The sequence below is a fragment of the Sturnira hondurensis genome, unplaced genomic scaffold, assembly GCF_014824575.4.
Source record: "Sturnira hondurensis isolate 20B ecotype Veracruz unplaced genomic scaffold, ASM1482457v3 Scaffold0021639, whole genome shotgun sequence".
Classification (NCBI taxonomy): Eukaryota; Metazoa; Chordata; class Mammalia; order Chiroptera; family Phyllostomidae; genus Sturnira; species Sturnira hondurensis.
The window spans coordinates 649,691-670,886 of NW_028094270.1; positions in this window are offsets into that span (position 1 = coordinate 649,691).

A 21,196-nucleotide genomic window follows, 5' to 3' on the forward strand; every position below is an offset into this window, starting at 1 on the left:
CCTGCTACACAGGATAATAGCTAATGTAACTGTCCCATTTCTCCTGTGACATTAATTTCTTCTATTGGATTATTATGAACATATAAACCTTCTGCAAATTTTTCAGTTTAAAAATCCTTTCTTCATCCTGTATCAGCTTCCTTTATTGAAAATATTGGGGAAAAAACCTTATATTACTACTTCTATTGAAAAGCTCTACTACTCCTCTCATTCTGTCATTATACCACATTAATCAGGGTTTCTCCACCCAAAGTGTACTGTCAAGGATACCAATCACCTCTGTAGTTAAATTTAAAGACATTTTTAACCTTTACTTTATTCGATCTGTCAGAAAAATTTGGTTTAGTAGATCAACTCCTTTCTTCTTGAAAAATCTTTTTTTTGGTACTATTTTATTTCCAGTACACCTACTCTCCTGGTCTTTACTTTATTGATTGCTCTGTTTTCAGTCTCAGTTTTTGATGTTTGTTTTCTCTCAGATCCCATTCTCTTGACTTTCATGATCATCTATAGGCCAGTGCCTCCCTATTCCTATCTGTATCCCGTATTGCTCCCCAATCCTCAGGCTCGCACATTCTGCTGCTTCACTCCCTTCCACTCCACATGTACTCTTACTGCATCTTTACTTCTTTTGGTCTATGTCAACTCCACAAAAAGCTGGGGTCATCCTTGTAACTTATCTGTCTCTCACATCCCATAGGCAACCTATCTAAAAATTCTATTCTATCTATGCTTTATCTCTCGACACTTCACCTTTTCCACATAGTTCAGCCAGCATCATCTTTCATACACATTATTACAACCTTTTATTACAGTTCCCCATGTCCATATTTTGTCTTTATAAGTACTATCAAAACAAAGTATAAATACTGACAAAACAAGATCAGATAATGGCTTATGATATTTCTCTGCTCATCTCACTCCATGAAAGCCAATGTTCTTTTTTGTTTAAAGATTGCATTTATTGGTTTTTAGAGAAAGAGGAAGGGAGGGAGAAAGAGAGGGAGAAAAACATCCATGTCTGAGAGAGACATCTGTTGGTTGCCTCTCACACACTTCTGAACTGGGACCAGCCAGCAACCCAGGCATGTTCCCTGACCTTCCAGTGACCTTTTGATTTTTGGGAAGACACTGAACCAACTGAGCCATGCTGGTCAGGGTGAAAGCCAAAATACTTACAGTGGCCTACAAGACCCTACAAAATTTTCACTCTCCCCTAAATCCTCAAACCTCTGTTATTTTACTATTCTCATTGTGTATTCCTCTTCCTTGTCCACTGAAGAAAAACTGACACCTTATTGTGACTTAAATGTGCCAGGCAAGCTCTCAATTCAAGTCATGTGCATTTTTATTGCCTCTGTCTAAAACACATAAGAAAGTAATCAACACTACTAAAGAGTAGGAAGGCTTTCTCATTACAGAAAAAAGTGTTATCATTTGTAAATAATTTAATTTCATAGAGATAATATGAGTGGGTATGACCAGATTGTGGTTCTATGTAAAATATTTTGAATTGATCTACCTATATAGAATTTAAGATATTTAGATAAATATGCTAGCAGTCTAAAATAAGCTCAGCAAAATGTGATGTGGGCCATGTTTATTAGTCAATTTTTCTCTGGGAGAGAAAATAGATTGTAAAATAGAAGACAAAAGTAATTTTTATTATTCTGTAATTGTAACAAAATTGACTCCTCGTCATCTCAGAAAATTTCTAATGGCAAGAAAAAGATTTTAAAAATCTTGTTAGAATGTGAAAGGTTTAAAAACATAAGAAAAATGATCAGAAGAAGCAGATCTCTGCACCCCATTCAATTTGTCGAACTCTAGTGGCACGTGTTAAACTTAGAGCTATAACAGAAGCTTCCATGGAAAGGTATAAAACCACAGCAAATGACAAGTGTCTTGAAATGTTTGAATTTAATGCAAGAGAAGAAAGAAGAAAACTAACATTTGTTTAGAGGACACAGGGTGCCAGGCATTGTGATTGGCTTTTCAATGTCCAATATAGTCCTAAATAAACAACAACCTGTAGATACAGACAACAGTATGATGGTTTCACAGAGGTATGAGAGGAGAAAGCGGGGTCAAATATGGAGACAGGAAAGGGCTTGACTTTGTGTAGTGGGCACACAATGCAATAAATAGATGGTGTAATATAGAGTTGTACACCCAAAACCTATATAATCTCATTGGCCAATGTCACCCCAATAAAAATAAATAAATAAAATCTGAGAGTCCTCAAAACTGCTTTGTACGGCAGAATGTTATCCCTTCTTACAGATGAAGAAACTGAAGTTTTGTGTTCAAGCTGAGGTTAATATGATGTCCTCCTAGAACGAAGCCTGTGCTGCTCCTATGCTACCATACTGGAGAGTTTAAAGACAAACTGAAAAGATAAAAGTGGAAACTATCAAATTCAAACACCAAACAAATGAATTTATACGTTAGAAGTTAAAGATATCTGAGAAAAAATAAATGAAAGATTAGATCAACCCCAATGAAGTCATTCATGGACTAGAGGCATTTTAGAGTGTAAAAGAAGAAAAGAAAAGAAGACCCTAGCAGGGTTACCTAGTAAAATAGGGGTTGGGGAAGATGATCTTGAAAGAACAACTCTGGCTACTGAAAAAATTCTTCTCAGGTCACTTTGGGAAACAAGAAAAGCACAGAGGAAAGAGAAAGGGCATGGGTAAACACTATCAAAAAGAGAAGCAAAAAATAACTCAAAATTAGGCTTCAGTTCAGGAAATAAAGAGCATGAGCAATTCCTTGAAAGGGAAGTTGCTCTAGGCCTGCTGACCTAGTTCCCAAGTTCTAGAAGAAGTTTGAAGATTGCCAGGAAAATGGTCTTCATCTCCCTAGACCATTGCCCAGGGGAGAAGGCAGACTCGCACATGGGAGTAGCTGACATGAACTAAGAAGGAATTGCAGGATTTATTTCAGGAGTCTGCTGCAAAGTGGATATTGCTCAAAGCAAAGTGGCTGGTGAGAAATGCTTCTTCGCTGGGAAATATCCACTTTTCCAGGGGATGGAGACACCAAAAAGGATTATTGCATTATGTAACAGAAAAAAGAAAGTGATGACTAATGCTAAGAGATGGTGGGAAAGATAAGTTGATGAAAGAGGTGTGGCATTTTATTTTAAGTGGAGCAAAAAATATCATGCTTAATATATTGCTGGGAAAGAAAACAAAAGTCCCAAGGCAGTTTGGAACTTATTTATATGTATATAAATAAAGGTATATTTTAATTGAAGAAAGGGACTAACAACTGTTAATTCACTATTATGTGCTATATTCTTCACTTACGTTATTTTTATTTGTTCTTCATCATGAATTTGTGGATGTTATATTAATGACATTGATGGAAGATTCATGTCTTGCTCAAAGGTACATTGTTCATGCATGCATAAAAGCTGACTACCTGATTTCAAGCCTGGCCAGCTGGCTGAATAATGTTCCCATTCCTTTCACTGGGCCAGACTGCCTTTACATGACAGTCTCAAAGACAAAGGCAGGAAGAAGAAAAGGAGAAGTTAAAGAATATTAGAGGAACATTATAACATACTACAGAAGAACTGCTGGTTGTGATACTAAAAGCATCACTAAAATTATTTGGTATATAGATGGACTAGGATAAACAATGAACAATTTACTGATTACACCTAATGTGATGTTCTTAGGGAGAGAGGTGGCAGTGACAGAACAGCTGTGGTAGCAGCACATCAAAGTCCTGACAGTGAAAAAGTGGCCTACACAATGGGTTGTAGTGAAGAGAATTTCAATGCATGGCCATTTACAGAGGTGTGAAAAGGATTAAACAATAATGGAGTTTCTAGGTACTAGCAATAGTGCAAGTACTCCAATTTTTCAAGGCATGGAAGAATTAAAGAATACTATTATATATTTGTTTGTGTATCTACATCTGGTGCTGAAGAAGGGAGGATAGAATAGTGTTATGGGAGTTTGTAATCTCACTGGAATTCAGTGAGAGCTCAGTTTAGGAGAAGGTTTCTGGAAAGAAACTGTGGTCTCAGGGGAATACAGCCCTGCCAAAAACAGCCTGGCTTGCAGGGGCCTGGAGTTGGGGGGACTAATACACCAGACTCTCTCTGGCCTGACTCTGTGATGTCCTCCCAGGACAGTAAAAGAGCTATGGTAAACTTCTATTGAGCAGAGTGGAGAAGGATGGTGAAGAGATCTCAACTGGCAGACAGAAAAAGCTAGCACATAAGGCTTTAGTATTATGTGTGAACTCATTAGTACACCCACTGTCCCTGATTCACCCAAATAAACCAACACTAAACAAAAACACAGCACCTGCTTTGCCAGTGCAGACTCAGGGCATGTCTTTTGGCTTGCCCTTTCAACAAAAATCACTGCTTCCAAGACTTCTTATGTAGAAATCCTGCAACCACTTATGAACAGGGAAAAGTGCTTTTCCCAGAAAGAGATCAGTAATCAATTGTCTGCCTGAGATAAGAGGAAGTAAACAAGACAAAGTTGACGGAGATGACATCATAAAAGGAGCTTAGAAATTAGGAGGAAGAATAGGCAAATAAATGTTAGAGGAAAAAATTGTATACTGTTTTATTAAGAGAAAAGAGACAGAAAGAACACAGAATCATGATCTGAAGATAAAGTCTCTGGGTGTTTATGCTCTTTCTTCCTTATTGAAAAAATGGTCTGGAATAGTAATGGACATTAACTCATTTATACCTCCAACAACCTAGTGAGATAAGTTTAAAAATTAAAGAACACATACCTGGTAACAGGTAAAGATAACAACCAATCCCTTCTCTGCCAATTCCCATGGACAATAGGAGAATGTTAGGAAGAGTCTCAGCGTATTTCATGGACTGTAAGCAGAGTGGGGTGGTCAATACCACACACCTGAGGCAGTAGCTGGCAGAGAAGCTTCACCAAGTTATTCATGTACTACAAGATGAACAGAGGGGTCCTTAGAAAGTCAGAGCTGTCACTATTGGATGACAAGGAGTTTTCTTTTGGTATACATGTACTTTCTTTTTTCATAGAATTTATTGGGGTGGCATTGGTTAATAGACTTATATAGGTTTTAGGTGTACAATTCCATAATGGCATTCTTTTCTAAAGACCCATGACACTATACTCTTAGAGACTTCTCTATTATTAAAGTAACAAGCATAGTGGCAACTGTATTACTTTGCTAGGGCCGCATTTACAAAGTACTGCAAACAGGTGGCTTAAACAACAGAAATTTATTATCTTTCACTGCCTGGCTTATTTCACTTAGAATAATGCTTTCCAATTCCATCCACACTGTTGCAAAGGGTAGGAGCTCCTTTTTTCTTTCTGTTGCATAGAATTTCATTGCGTAAATGTACCATAGGTTTTTGATGCATTCATTTACTGATGGGCACCTAGGTTGCTTCCAACTCTTGCCTATTGTAAGTTGTGCTGCTATGAACATTGGGGTGCATAGGTCCTTTTGGATTGGTGTTTCAGGGCTCTTAGGATATAACCCTAGCAGTGGAATTGCTGGGTCAAAATGTAGATCCATTTTTTGTTTTCTGAGAAAATTCCATACTCTTTTCCACAATGGTTGTACCAGTCTGCAATCCCACCAACAGTGCACTTGGGTTCCCTTTTCTCTGCATCTTCTCTAACACTTGTTTATTGCTTTGTTTATGATGGCCATTCTCACTGGTGTGAAGTGGTATTTCACTGTGGTTTTAATTTGCATCTCTCTGATAGCTAGCGATAATGAACATTTTTTCATGTGTCTCTGGATCCTCTGTATCTCCTCCTTGGAGAAATATCTGCTCAGGTTCTTTGCCCATTTTTTTAACTGGGTTGCTTGTCTTCTTAGAATGAAGTCATGTAAGTTATTTGTATATTTTAGAGGTTAAACTCTTGTCTGAGGTATCATTGGCAAATATGTTTTCCCATATGGCTGGTTCTCTTTTTATTTTAATACTGTTTTCTTTAGCCATGCAGAAGCTTTTTATTTTTATGAGGTTCCATTTGTTTACTCTTTCTTTTATGATTTCACCTTTAACAGGAACCTAAACAACAGAACAAACAAACAAGCAAAATATAACCAAAGACACTGAAATTGAGAATGGGCTGACAGTGACCAGATGAAAGAGGGGAGGGAATTTCAGGGGAAAAGGGGGAAGGGTTTACAGGAACAAGTATAAAGGACACATGGACAAAAACTAGGGTGGGTGGAAATAGGAGGGAGGTGGGGAGGGCTGGGGGGTTGGCTGGGATGGGAGTAAAAGACAGAAAACTGTAATTAAACAGGAGTTAAATTTTTAAAAATGACTCAAAAAACATTTAAAATTAAAAAAAGAAATTTATTATCTCACAGTTTCAGAGGCTGGAAGTTTCTATAGTGTTGGTTCTTTCTTCACCCTATGAGTGAGAATCTGTTCCATGCCTTTCCAGGCTTCTAGTGGCTTGCTGGCAAGCTTTGGCATTCCTTAACTTGCAGAAGCATCGCCCTGATCAATGCTTTTATCTTTACAGAGCACTCTCCCTGTGTGCCTGTCTCTGTCCACATTTCTTCTTTTTATAAACAATGAGTCACATTGGATTAGGGCTTACACTAATGACCTCATCTTAACTAATTACATCAGCAATGACCTTAATTCTAAATAAGGTCACATTATAAAGTTTATTTTTTAACACATAAATATGTGGTAGGATACAATCCAACCCATAATAACAACCTATAAATTTGTCAACAGGTCTAGGAAAAATTGATTCATAAGTCTTCTTAATGCCAAAGATCCAAGAAAGAAGATGCAAATAATAGGAAAACAATGGACATTTAGAATATTGCTCATAAGAGCTATGATAGTGAGCACCTGTACAAACGTACTCGGCTTTAGTGCTGAAAAATCAATTACACAAATATAATTGTATAATGAAATATACAAATACATTTCATAACAACCTCTGAGAATCAAATGAGATAAAATATGATAGCACTTTGCAAGCTGTGTGTTATTCAAATTGTTTCCAGTTTTATTGTCATTACTGTATCTTTATATAGGTAGCTTATTTTATTGTTACACTGAACATCTCTTACTTATGTGGTCCATTTCTTTTCACTTCAGTTACATCCTGGATTAGTAGCATATATATTTATTTCTATGTAGAAAACAGCCCCTCCATTTTCTCCCTGATTATTCTAAAATATCTTTTCCAACTCTCATTTAAATGCAAAGTAAAGTTCTGGCAGTGGGTTGGTTATTCAAATAGCCAACTCCAAGGGAACAGTTATCCAACAAAAGGAACTTAAATAGTCTGCACAGGTGGTACCTTGACCACAGACCAGTTCACATACTGATCAATTAGACATTGAAACAATGTCCTGGATGCTTCAGTCAAATTTGGCTGATACCCCCAATAATCTTTGGCTCTTTCTTTGGCTGCTAGCATGAATTTTCCTCTTCAATTATAATCTTCTCTCAGACTGACAAGTATGCCATGCCCTTCTACTAATTTTTTTGCAGGTAACAAAAATGGGGGGAAAACAGGGATTTAGAGTTTCTGCATTTAACTCAGAACTCATATATTAAAGTACTCTTTTGATTTATATATGGTGAAAGCTGTATCTGACATAGGTATCATAAGTTCTGCTTTTCTTGACCTTTATGTTCCTTTGTTACTTTCAAATTAGGCTACTCTACACTGGAGACTTCAGTAATTTACAAGTTTGTTCATTCATCCAAAACATCCTGAGCACTCATCATTTTTCTTGTACTATGCTAGGAGCTATAGAGATGAGGCTATTTGGTCAGTGTAGGATTTGGTGAATTTAAAGTTACTGTTTTGATTAAAGACCAAGCACACAGGTTTCCAATATGCAGTGCTCTGCAATTTTGAGGGGACACAGGCTTGACATATGTTCAGCTGACTGTCAGTAGGACTCCCTTTACATAGGGAGCAAAGTTAACTGCTCAGCACCCATAGCTCTGTGCCTCAGTTATTTTCATTTTGCCACAGCCTTGACTCTTCAATTATTAATTTCCTAACTTTTACAGGAAGATAAAATGTGTTCTAATGGCCATCATTGAATACCTTGAAAGGTATCTCCAAAGCCAAATCTTGTCTCCCAATGTAAAATATAATAAGTTCTTATAATCACTAGATCAGGAGTTTAGAAATAAATGCCTTGACATTTTCAGCTCTTTTCTCCCCTAAATTTTCGAGAGAATGCATTGTCTGTAACCAACCAAACAGCAAGTTATTTATCAAGCAGCTATACAAGGGTTGCCATATTTAGAAAGTAACTTAACAAAATAAGTATAAGACCTGGCTGCTATCTCCAATGAATTTATAATCTAGGTAGGGAAATGGGACAGGTTTCTTTTCACAACACTAACATAAGGCAGAGGATGCTAAGTAACCCATGAATAGTTTCCTGTGTGCCTTATTCACTACCAAGAATCTTTAGAGCCAGACTCTACATCTAATCAACACCACAAAAACACGTTTTTTTCCCTGGAGCTTTAGAATGAGGAGCCTATAAGTGGACCACCTGAAAGGGTGAACTTATCAGTTGGGAAACAGGGGTGACACGGACACAAGCAGTAGCTGAAACTGGAAATGCAAATTTGGTTTCTAAAAGCCTTTCCTTAACAAAACTTTGTGCAAGTAAAGGACAATGGAAGAACTCACCTACTTCCTTTCCTTGTGGGTCAAATAACTTTTAAAAGCTTTATGTTCCTAACAAAGTTGAAGTTGCTCAAAGGGGGGGAGGGAGGACATTAAAATCACCTATGGGAACAGAAAGTGTTACCACTGAGGCCTCCTCCTCCTGCTGGCTGAAGCAAGTGCACTTCATCTATTTAAAAGGATTTCCTTATGTTCTCCACTCTTCCCAGGCTTTTGGTTGTGATGGGGTTTGGTTTGACTGATTAATTTTAGTTCTTCAGCTTCACAGAAGGTAGACAGTGATGAATTGATTTATTAAAGATGTGACTAATGCTTACTTTTTATTCAGTGTAATTATCAGGTGATAGTTTCAATGAAAAATGCTACAAAATGAAACTTTTCACTCCAGATAACTATCCACTGTGTCTGGAAAGAAAAATGGGTCTCTATTTTCAACATACTACAATACAGCAAGGCCACAAGAGACAGAGCACATTGGTTTTGTGAGTTTTGTAGAATGAAATAGATTTGGAAGTGTGTCTGTCTCCAAAGAAATTTTTAGAGAGGAAATCTCTGGAAGAGAAAACGAAATTGTACCTTAATCCTGCAGTATTTTACCAGCTCTTACCTAGTCTTCCCCATCATTTCTGGGATTTAACCCATGTGAGGGATTGCTTTAGATTAATATTCCTAAAACATTACAGTAGTCATGTCACACCTTTCCCCAGAAACCTCCAACAACTTGTATTAACATAATAGGAATAACAAAATCATCAGCATGACACTTAAGATACTTTGGTAAAGAACAGACCCTCATTGTCGAACTTGATGCTTCAATTCCAGTCTTCTGCTCTTTTAAGACATCATCTCAGCTGGCTGCATTCCTACTGGGCAGAGCACTGCCTTGCCCTTTTCCTCTATTTGTTTTAACTGTCAGGAAAAAATGTAAACAACTTTAATAAAAACCAAAGATTATTAGTCTTTTTCAATGGAAACATGTATTGTTGGGAACACTCCTTATGAATTACCAGATTCTGTAGGATGTGTACATTTCATTGGCTCAGAGTTATTCCATAAGTTTGCAGAGTTAGAAGTGAACTTGTAGAAAATGGATAGCGATGTGAGTAATCCTTTCCTATATATGCATATTGATCAATTCTTCCCACTGAAGATTTAACTGACTTTCTTCCCTCACGGGGGAAGAATCTGTTTTGCTTCTATTTAGCAAATTTATTTTAGCATTCTTGATGTTTTTTTTTATGTTTGGTCTTTGGAGTCTCCTTTGAATTTGTTGTAACATTTGTCTTCAGCCCCCTTACCAATTAATGAGTTAAATACAATTTTGAAATGTTTGTTTTATATCCATATCAGTGCTCATAATTTACTCTTAAAATTATCATTGAATGTCACTTACTCAATTTTTAAAAATAGACTTTATTTTTTAGAGCAGTTTTAGGTTCACAGTAAATTTGAACAGAGATTGCAGACAATTCCTCCATATCCACTCCCCCTGCATGAGCGCAGCTTCCCCCGTTATCAGCGTCCAGTATCAGAGTGGTTCATTTGTTACAACTGGTGAACCTTCACAGCCACATCTTTACTTACCACTCTGATTCCATCATTTACATTATGGGTCACTCTCAGTGTTATATATTCTGTGGATTTTGACAGATATAGAATGATGTGTATCCAACATCATACTATCATGTCATGTTATGCATGGGAATTTTTAAACACAATTTAAAAAAAATGAATAGTTTCACTGCTCTAAAATTTCTCTCTTGCCTATTCATTCCTTTATTCTCCCAAAGCCTGGCAATCACTGATCTGTTTACTGTCTCCACAGTTTTGCCTTTTCTAGAATGTCACATAATTACAATCATATAGTACATGGCCTTTTCTGATTGGTTTATTTTACTTATAATATGTATTTAAGTTTTGCCCGTGTTTTTTCATAGCTTGATATTTCATTTTCTTTTAGTGATTAATGTTATTCCATTATATCGAAGTATCACAATTTAATTGTTTACTCACCTACTTAAGGGTATATTTGTTGTTTCTAGGTTTGAACAATTATAAATAAAGCTGCTTTAATATCTATGTGTGGAGTTTTGTTTTTTTTTTGTATTGTCAAATCGTTTTGTAAATGCCAAGAAGCATGACTGTGGGACCCTATGATAAGAGGTAGATTGACACACTTTTCCAAAGTGGCCATATGTTCCCACCAGCAATTAAGGAGAGTTGCTGTTGCTCTACACTTGCCAATATTGGTACTGTCAGTGTTTGAGATTTTGGAGATTTTAATAGATGTGTAGTGATATTTCATTGTTTTTATGTGCAGTTCCCTAATTACATATGGTGTGGAACATCATTTCCTATGTTTATTTGCTTCCTGTTTATTGTCTTTGATGAGATGTACTTATTTAGATCTTTTGTCCATTTATACGTCAAGTTGTTCCTTTTCATTATTTTTGAGTTTTAATATTTTTATTGTTGAGATTTAATATATACTCAATTATTATAGTTTAACTCAGTGCTTTTAATGTAGGCTATATATTAAAGTCACCAATAGATCTTTCAAACAATAAAGACCTGGTTTACCTACCTCCTCACTCCAGATCAGTGAGTCAAACTATGTAAGCAACAAAATCACTGGAGGGCTTGTTACAACTCCGACTGCTGGATCTTACTCCAAGACTTTCTGACTTATTAGACTGGGGTGGGGCCTAACAATCTGCATGTATAACAAATGATAGTATTACACTTTGAGAACTACTGTTGTAGACCAAGTAAATCAGTTTCTCTGAGAGTGGCAGCTGGGTATGGGCACTTTTTAACATTCTCCATAGAGCAAGTCCTATGAAGATTGTACTGTGCAGACAGCATTGAGATCTCCTAGAAGACTGACCTCACTGGGTGTTCTCTGTTTAGTGCAGATTAGAGTTCAACTTCTTTGGCTTCTTTTTTTCTCTATGTTATCCTGCTTTAATATTTAACTTCATGTCTTATGTATTTTTTACAATAACCTGTTTAAGTGCCTGTGTTTGTAATCACAACTTGGAACTGTTTTCTAGGTCAGTTTCAAAAATATTCATTTTCTGTTATATTCCATGCTTTGTTTTTGTTAATAGGCCATTACCAGATGCACCAAGTGCCTGCACTACAGTTTCATGAGCTTTAGCATTATTCTTCCAGAAAGTTAACTAAGAAAGCAAAATTCAACCATTTCTACTCCACTTAGCTATTGCCCATTTATTTATTTATTATATATATTTTGATTGATTGATTCCACAGAAAGAGGAAGGCAGAGAGAGAGACATTGATGTGAGAGGAACATCGATCGATTGCCTCATGTACATGCCCTGACTGGGACTGAATCCAAAACCTAGTCATGTGCTTTGACTGGGGATCGAATCTGTGACCTTTGTTTGGTTTACAGTACAGCACCCCAAACAACTGAGCCACATCCGCCAGGACAGGCTGTTACTCTTTTAAATAGGACTTTTGTTAAATCATTTGGATACAAGTAATGAAAATTTTTAAAAAATCATAATTTTATTGACAGGGTTATAATCCTCTATTAAGCAGAGAATAAAATTTGTATATACTTACATTTTTAAATGAATTTAGACCTATCTAATAAAAATGTAGATGAGTCTGTCTCTTTCTAAACTTTAATATTATAATTCCTTTCAGAGAAATCTAGAGATGTTTAAATAAACGTTTGACTCCTTAAATTGGACTTCTCTGAGATAGCAGCTGACAGTGTTTAAGGTGGGTTTATTGCACCATAATTTTTTGAATCCTTTCATTGAGGAAAGAATTACTTGCTATTTTAAATAAATCCAAAGCAATGGATCTGCAAAGCTGAATACAGTCTATTTTCTCTTGTGTAAGATAGCATATTTCAAAACACGATGAGATATGGAGTAACCTCTAGATAGCATTTGGTTCTCTTCTCAATGATGTTCAACTGTTATGAATCATTGTTTAATATAATTCTCATTTTCCTTCTAGGCTTTTCTTTTATCTCACTATAAAATTTTCTGAAAGCAAATATCATTCTGGAGGGCACAGATATATAAAAGTTCTGGTGTGTTAAGACTTTAAGATATTGAAAGCAAATATCATTCTGGAGGGCACAGATATATAAAAGTTCTGGTGTGTTAAGACTTTAAGATATTTTCCTGGCTGGTGTAGCTCAGTGGATTGAGCACGGGCCTGCGAATCAGAGGATCGCGGTTCGATTCCCAGTCAGGGCACATGCCTGGGTTGCAGGCCAGTTCCCTGCAGGCCAACTCCCAGCAGGGGACGCACGAAAGGCAACCATACATTGATGTTTCTCTCCCTCTCTCCTTCCCTTCCCCTGTAAAGATAAATAAATAAAATTTAAAAAAAAAAAAAAAAAAAAAAAAGACTTTAAGATATTTGTATGGTAAAGAAAGAATAAGAGAAAAGAACAAACAAAAATAAAAGGGAATAATGAGTGATTCAAATAAATATTTGTTTCTCTTGTAAAGCATTGAGTTGGTCCCTTCTTGCTCTCAGTCAGCATAATGAGTCTTTCGTGTGCTACTTTGATTCTTCTTTGAAACAAAGGTGGAAAAATACAGTATATGTGTATATATGTACATGTAAAAATATTTTACAGGTAACAACATACAGTATCTATTAAAATAAATTTAATGTAGGAATTACTGAGAGGTGAATTTCTTCACCTAGAATTTTCTTGAGCCACAGGATACATATCTATATTTTTTTAATTGAAAGATTACTTCTGAATATTTACAGCAGTAGGTAGCCAGTGACTTGGCTAGAGAAACTGCATTGGAACTTGTGACTGACAAATGCAGGTCTTAGATTTTATTCTTAAACATAAGAGTGTTTTATTTTTATGAGGGAAAGCAGAAATAGGAATGCTGAGAAAGAATAGGCTAGAATCCTAGCCTTGGCATGAAGACTTGAAAGTTTGTGGGACAGACAAGCTTCTGGGTCTTAGTGTAGATCATGACAAAAGACCCTCCAGAACGAGGGTCAGCATGTGGACTATGGAGGAAAATTCTCGTTCTTTAAGCATGAACTAAGAGAACTTATACAAGTTTTCTCTCGCTGTGTAACAAATTACCAAACATTTAGCTGCTTAAAACAATGCTCATTTATTAGCTAATAGTCTGGCACTGTGTAGCTGGGTTCTCTGTTCAGGTTATTATTACAAGGCTGAATTAGGCTGCTGGCATCTCTGAAGGTTCTGGAGAAGAAGCTACATCTAAGCTCATTTAAGAGGTTGTCAGAATCCGGTTCCCTGAGGTTATAGGACTGATTTCCCCAGTGTCCCTCACTGTCGGTTCAGAAGCTTCTCAGCTTCTAGACACTGCCTGCATTCTATGCCATATGCCCCCCACCCCGATTTTCATCTTTGTCTCATTAAATCTCTTATTCTTCTAATTTCTTTGACTTACTTGTCTATGACCATGGTACTCAGACTACAGGGCTCCTGTGATTGGTTCAGCTCACCTAGATAATCTCTTAGTCTTAAAGTCAACTATTTGGGACTTTAATTACATATGCATATTTTTCCATAGAAGCACCTAGATTTGTATTAACCAAATAAGTGGGAGTTGACTTTTGTACTTTATGGGCAAGAAATTTTGGAAACCCTTTAGGACTTGGCTTGCCACTGACTAGGCTATAAGCTAAAACCGTGGTGAGAATAAACCCTGCTGAGCTGACAGACAATCCAGATCAGTGACTGAAACACTGTCATTACGGGTAGATCAACAATTATACCATCTAAACATTTGGAAATGAAGATGGTGATTGCCATCAGAATTGAATGTTCTCTCAGATTAGTGTTCCGATAAGGTTTGAATGTTTTTTTTACAAAGTATGCCTTCAACATTTTAGGGTAATTCAAGGTTGGTGGGGCCTCCAGAGGTGATAGTGGGCTTCCTGTCAAAAGAATACATAGAAATTTGAAAATTACATGACTCTATTTGTAGTGCAAATACACACAGGAAGTTTTGACATTTAAATTTTGTTTCATTAATTTAGTGTACAATCTTTCCATATATCAACTCCTGACATTTGCTATCTAATCATGGAAAACAACCCCATATAAGGATTAAGAACATGTCAAAGTTTGAAATCCTCACTTTATTTCTTTTTCACTGCACTGATTTGGGAAAATTAATGTCAGGCCTTACTCTTTTTTCCATAAATTGGATACATAATAATATCCACCACATGAAGTAGTTATGAAAAGTAAAAGAGCCCTGGCTGGTGTAGCTCAGTGGATTGAGCTCGGGCCTGCGAACCAGGGGATTGCGGTTCAATTCCCAGTCAGGGCACATGCCTGGATTGTAGTCCAGTTCCCTGCAAGCCAACTCCCAGCAGGGGACGCACAAAAGGGAACCATACATTGATGTTTCTCCCCCTCTCTCCTTCTCCTCTAAAAATAAATAAATAAATAAAACCTTAAAATTAAAAAAAAAGTAAAAGAAATACACGTAAGGCCTTACAACAGACTTCAGTTAAGTGCTTGATAAACACTCTATGTTCAGTGTAGCTAGTGTAGTTACAAAGCCATGTAGGTCTTTGGTCATTTTTTGAACTGATTTTACATCAGAGAGAATAGGGTTGGAGTTGACTCATTACTTTACTGTCCATTTTTTTCATTCAATTATCCAGTCCATACTTATCAAGTTGCAAACTAAGCGATGGAGACACCAGTTTAAATGAGAAACAAACCCCTGGACCTTGAGGAGTTTACAGCCCAGAGATTCTAAAGGAAATCACTTGTACTCTCCCCTAACTCCATTCTGCTCAGACTTAAAGAAAAAACTTAGAGAGGACATAATGCAGTTTTACTTATTTTTATTTTAGTTTTAAAATAGAGCAATGAAGCAGTATTCTCTATTCCCCTAAACACTGTAAGCTCTTGGAGTTTAGGGACATTATTTATCACTTTTTTATTGCACCAGAATTTCACATGGGGAAATACACATAGTTAATAAATTGATTTAAACTGAAAGTACAAGAAACAGGTACTGTCTTTAAAAAATGAACAATATTATTAGCTGGTGCCAGTATCTAATGATTAGGTATCTACTTAAATAAGAAACATTGATTTATTACATTAAGATTATAGGTCTAAAACTTGTCAGAATAAAGCAACATTTACTGCAATCTCTGCCTTTGTGTAATTCCTCTGAACAAGATCCCAGATGTTTTAGAAGCTGTACTATTTTAGCACAAAATAATATACTGCTGACTTTTCCTCTTATTCCTTCTAAAACAATGTGTATCTACTTTTATCTCATTTATAGAACAAATAAAAAGCCTTAGATTCAGTGAGTCAATAAATAAGACCCATAAGAGTTGGCTGAGAATCTATCTTAACAAAATAATTAGAGAGCATAGCAGGGATTTATATACAAAGGTGATCCTCACAACATTGTTAGCATTTGTTGAAAATTGTACCTTTTTGTATAATCAGCAACAGAGAAATGGTTAAGTATAGTTAGTATAGGGCAGCCACAAGATGAAAGGCAGACTTTGCAAATGTTTACAAAAAATTTTATTGGTATAGTGAAAATGAAAATAAAAACAGTATAAAATACATGTGACATTTTAAATTATCATAATTTTATTTTAAAATTTTCTCTAGGTAAAGAAACGGTCAGTTATTTTATCTCAACCAAACAGCACCTTGAAAAGCAACTGGCACGGTGGTAGGTTGTGGTATGGTGCAATTTGAAGGATGTGGTCGAAGTTTCCATAACCACCTGACTGGGAGCAGAAATTGTACTACTAGGATTTTTATTGTATATTATTGGTTGGCACTCAGCATCCAGTCTCATCTCTTTCTATTATGTTTCCTGTTCTGGAGAAGTGGGGAAGCTAAAATTCACTTCTTTTATTCCCCCTTGGAGCTATGATTTTGGATGTGAATTTGATGTTTCCAGTTGGATATGCATCTGCACTGTTTGGAAGTAAGGCAGAGGCCATTGCCTAGCTTCTTTGGGCTATTTACAAACACAGGAGATGCAAAGTTTTGTAGCCTTGCCTCAACTAGTGAGCATTCTGTGAATTTTGTGGGTTTTGATCACAGTGGCTGTTTCTTGGTCCCAGCATTTATATAAATCTAATTCTAACTAGCTCCTTTTAAAAAAGATCTTATTTATTTATCTTTAGAGAGGAAGGGAAGGAGAGAGGGAGAGAAATATCAATGTATGGTTGCCTCTCCTGTGTCCCCTGCTGGGAACTGGCCTGCAACCCAAGCATGTGCCCTGACTGGGAATAGAACCACGATCCCTTAGTTCACAGGCCTGCACTCAATCTACTGAGCTATACCAGCCAGGGAAAATTCTAAGTAGCTCTTATAGCAGAATAAACAGCCCCTCACATAGGTTAGTCCTATGGAGTTCTTGGTCATTCCTAAAGGCTCAGCCTATAGAATAATCCCTCACTGCCCCAGTGATGCTGAAAGATCAAGCAACTTCTGTTAACTCTTGTTCTGATGAAAATACCAAAGTGGTTCTGTTCTGTCCTAAGCCAAAGAGGACAAATATAGGTATAATGTGAATTCTGTAGTTAAAGGGGGCATTTCACAATTGAATATAATGTTACTGATTATGTTTTGGTGTAGGTATATTTTCAGCTCTTTTCCCATAAGAAAGTACTAAAGTAAAATACATATAGGTATATAAACCTAAAGGTTTATGGGGATGTGTGGGGAATATGCTTGAGGATGAGGTAACTCTACCTACTATAGATTCAAATAACAATTTCAATCTATCAAGCCGATACATTGAATTGTTGTCTTTTGGTGACACAATTTTCAAACGCAAAAGCAATAAAGAATTTATAAGTATATATTCTGGTACGTTGACGCTATAACCAGATACTCCACTTCCTGCAATCCCAGGATAACTACTCTATGGCTCCTGAGTCACTTTGGCCCACATAACATGCCAGTCTTTTTGAGGGTGGAGCGGCCCTGCAAATCTGAATAGTGGGGGATACCTTCCTCCTTTTAGATCAAGGCAACAAGCATTTATCAATATCTACTAGGTATCAAATAGGTGCTGGAGACCTGATTATGATTTGTATATGATCCTACCTCTAAAAATCAAACAATCAAACAAAAACTTCAAGTCTCTTGGGGTAGATAGGTACATGAGGTTTTGTACTAGTACCTGTTTAATGACCAGAGGGAATAGGGGCAGGGGTTATAAATTTGAGTTCAAAAATGAAGAATTATATTGTTCTTCATTGAAAGTCATTGGGGGATACAGAGTAGTCAATTATAATGTTCATCACTCAGCCAAATATCCTGAAATTTTCTTATAGCCATGTCCCATTTCCCCAAAGATGTGTTGTCTTCACCTGGGCCCTCTCTTTCTCTTTGGGTTGTTTTCCATCTGATGTTCATGTCTTTGTTTCCATCTGCTCCTTGTGTTTTGTTCTTTTAGGCTATATGATACTTCTTAATCTTTTTCATTTTTCTCTGCACCGGTCTGTCTGTCTGTTTGTCTATCTCTTTTGCCCTCAATTACTACCTGGTCCTCCTCTATACTGACTCTTTCCAGATTATCCATTTCTTATATCTTCTGCAAGCATTTAAAATATAAAATATGGCCTCACTGGGTTTTTGTGCTGTATACATCTGGTTACAAAAGAAAAAGAATAATTATAAATATTACATTTTTTCTGTCACACATCAAATTTCATTTTTCACTCCACCTAAAGTCAAACCTCCAGCTGAATTCACCACTCCCTCTATCTACCCTTCAGGGTGGTTGGATAGATTATTTACAGACAAACACTGAGAAAGAAAAAAAGTATTTGAAATGACAGGAATTATAAAAAGAAAAAGATTCATGAAAACTTTTCAGTGTAGCACACCTGCACCTTAACTTCTAATCCAACAGGGGGCCTGGCATTTGTGTTTCCAGTCATTAGTAAACATATCCATCATCAATTGTACTTTTGAAGACAGATGTCTCTCGATATATACTGACTGGTCCATAAATTGTAGGAAAAGAAAAAGATTGTGGAAAAGCTTGTGCCTATGGCAAGACCACTGAACCAGAGCCTGTTCTGATTAATTTTTGTTATTTTAATGACAGATAGTTTTGATTTTTAGTAATATTTTTGTCATTGCAAAAGGTAAAGAGGCAATCCATGTGGGGAAGAGTAAGCCATTCATCAAATGACCTTTCAAGTTGTCACAGATGAGATCGTTCCTAGGTGCTGGGGCATGCATTCCAAATGAATCTCAGTGAAAGCACTTCTGTGTAGAGAAGAGACATTGTAACCTAAATAAACATCTTTATAATGACCCAGGAAGAGTCAAGTATACTATCTCAGACAGCAAAAGCAATAGATGACCTATAGATCCCCCACATGATCCTGGACCACTATCTTTACTTTTAACTAGATTTTAATAACAGGGGGATATTTCATCAGTGATTCCTACACCCAGAACAGTCTGCCAAGGGTTGCTACTAGTAGGAAGTCAATTGAGAAATGTCATTTTGGCAATGAAGCTCCTTGGCATTTTTATGCCTATTCACAAAGATTAGAGACATGCCTTAACCAGCCCGTAACTAAAACCTCCTGAGTAACCCAATTTCACCTGAATTTTTGGATTCTGTATTCAAAAATCACTTGTGAATCAAATCCAACATGGAAATATAAAACTATTTTTAGCTACTGCTTTATCTCTAAGCTATTTCTTTCAAGTTGTAGAGAAGCTGCGGCTTTTTATTTGGTTCATTTGCATGGATTGTGTATGTTTTAATTCTATTTCATATGTGCCTGTCCTCCCTCCCACCAGTTGTTTCCCACCTGACCCTCTCCTCCATGCGTGTACTCATGGTGACATTATGGCCGTCTTCTGGTGGCCCAGAAGTAATAAACATTGCCAAAGTCTTTGAAAAGAGAAAAACTAGGTATCTTTTGAACTAGATTTTTAGAGGTGTAGATAACCACTAATACATTTAACAACCACAAGTAAACACAAATGTGTGCTTTGAGAGCTCAGTGATTAAAAATCAAAAACAACTAATAAAACCCATGGATTTCTTTGCCCATGGGTGTATCATAAATCATTTTAGTCTTTCTATTTTTGTGTGTTCACTTATGGTAATATAGGTAATAACAGCATTAGCTTATTTAGTGTTCAATATATGGCAGGAATTATCTATGCATTTTATACAAGCCATGCCATTTATTTATTCTACAGAGTATTATTATCTATATCTACACATTCTTCCCAAATGATAAATCTGAGGTTGAGAGAAGTTAAATAACTTTCCAAAGTCAGTAATTCATGATTTAATACAAAAAGGCCAAATTAACTCTTTGGAACTTTTAACTATTTTATCTACTATTTTTACACTATGCTTTTCTTGAAACTGTGGATCATATTATTTCAATGACCTTTTATAAACACTTATTAAATATGTAACCATTGTCCAATGTAACCCCATAGTCCCTGGGGTTAAAAATGATTAAATGGAACTCTAATACACAGAGCTCATATTCTAGTAGGCAAACCAGAAAAGTGAACAAAGGAATGACATGCAAGATAGTACCTGTAATAAACAAGTGATTGCCCATGAAGTAGAGGTGGCTCAGATTGAGGAAAGATGAACTACATTGTGGTGTCCCAGGACGCTCTCTGTGTTGGGCTGGCAGAAAAGTGAGGGCAGCAACGTTCCAGAAAAAGGGAAAAGTGCATTCAGTGGCACCTAGTGGTGAAATAACATAGGACAAAAAGCAACAGTAATGGTATTGTTGGACCATGAAGAGTGTGTGGGTGAATGATTAGGTAAAATGATTAAGTAACAAAAAGTAGAAAATATTATAATCCAGCCTTACAATTTTGGATACTTCCTGTAGGTCATAAAACCCATCTGTGGAATTTTAAGCAGGGGAATGATGAGAATAAGTTATACCTGGAGGATTTTCAGGGCAGCTAATTGTCCCCCCCCCAAAAAAAAAAGACTAAGTTTTATTCTATTGTGTTGTGCTGGCAAGAATATATTCAGTAGAGTTCTCTTTTATCTCAGTTGATATCTTGTCAGACATTACAGACATTAAGAATGAGAAGTTCTGGATGGACTTTAAACAATGGTGAAAATCTTTTCTATCTGCCTGTTAAGTAGATAGAATTTTCATCAGCATTTCAATTGCTTAAGTGAAGGAAATCCAGTTCTCTCCTGAGAGTACCTGATAACTTATTCTCTGGTGACAGCAGTTTATATTCTCCTGCACTCCCAGTGTTTTAAGACAAGGGAAAATATTTGTATTCAGAGGAAAAAAAAACATACAGTTATCTCCATTTGAAGTCAATGGCACACAAATTAATCCACTTTGACCCTCAATGTCTTTGTCATTTATCCATATTCCAGTTACTACCCCATGCTTAAAGAAGACTTTGGAGTTTGGCCACTGAACCTCCTTTCTACTTCATTTCCCACTATGAGTTTGGGTCATTTCAATGTGTTTGTGTGCAACCCGAATGCATATCATAATCT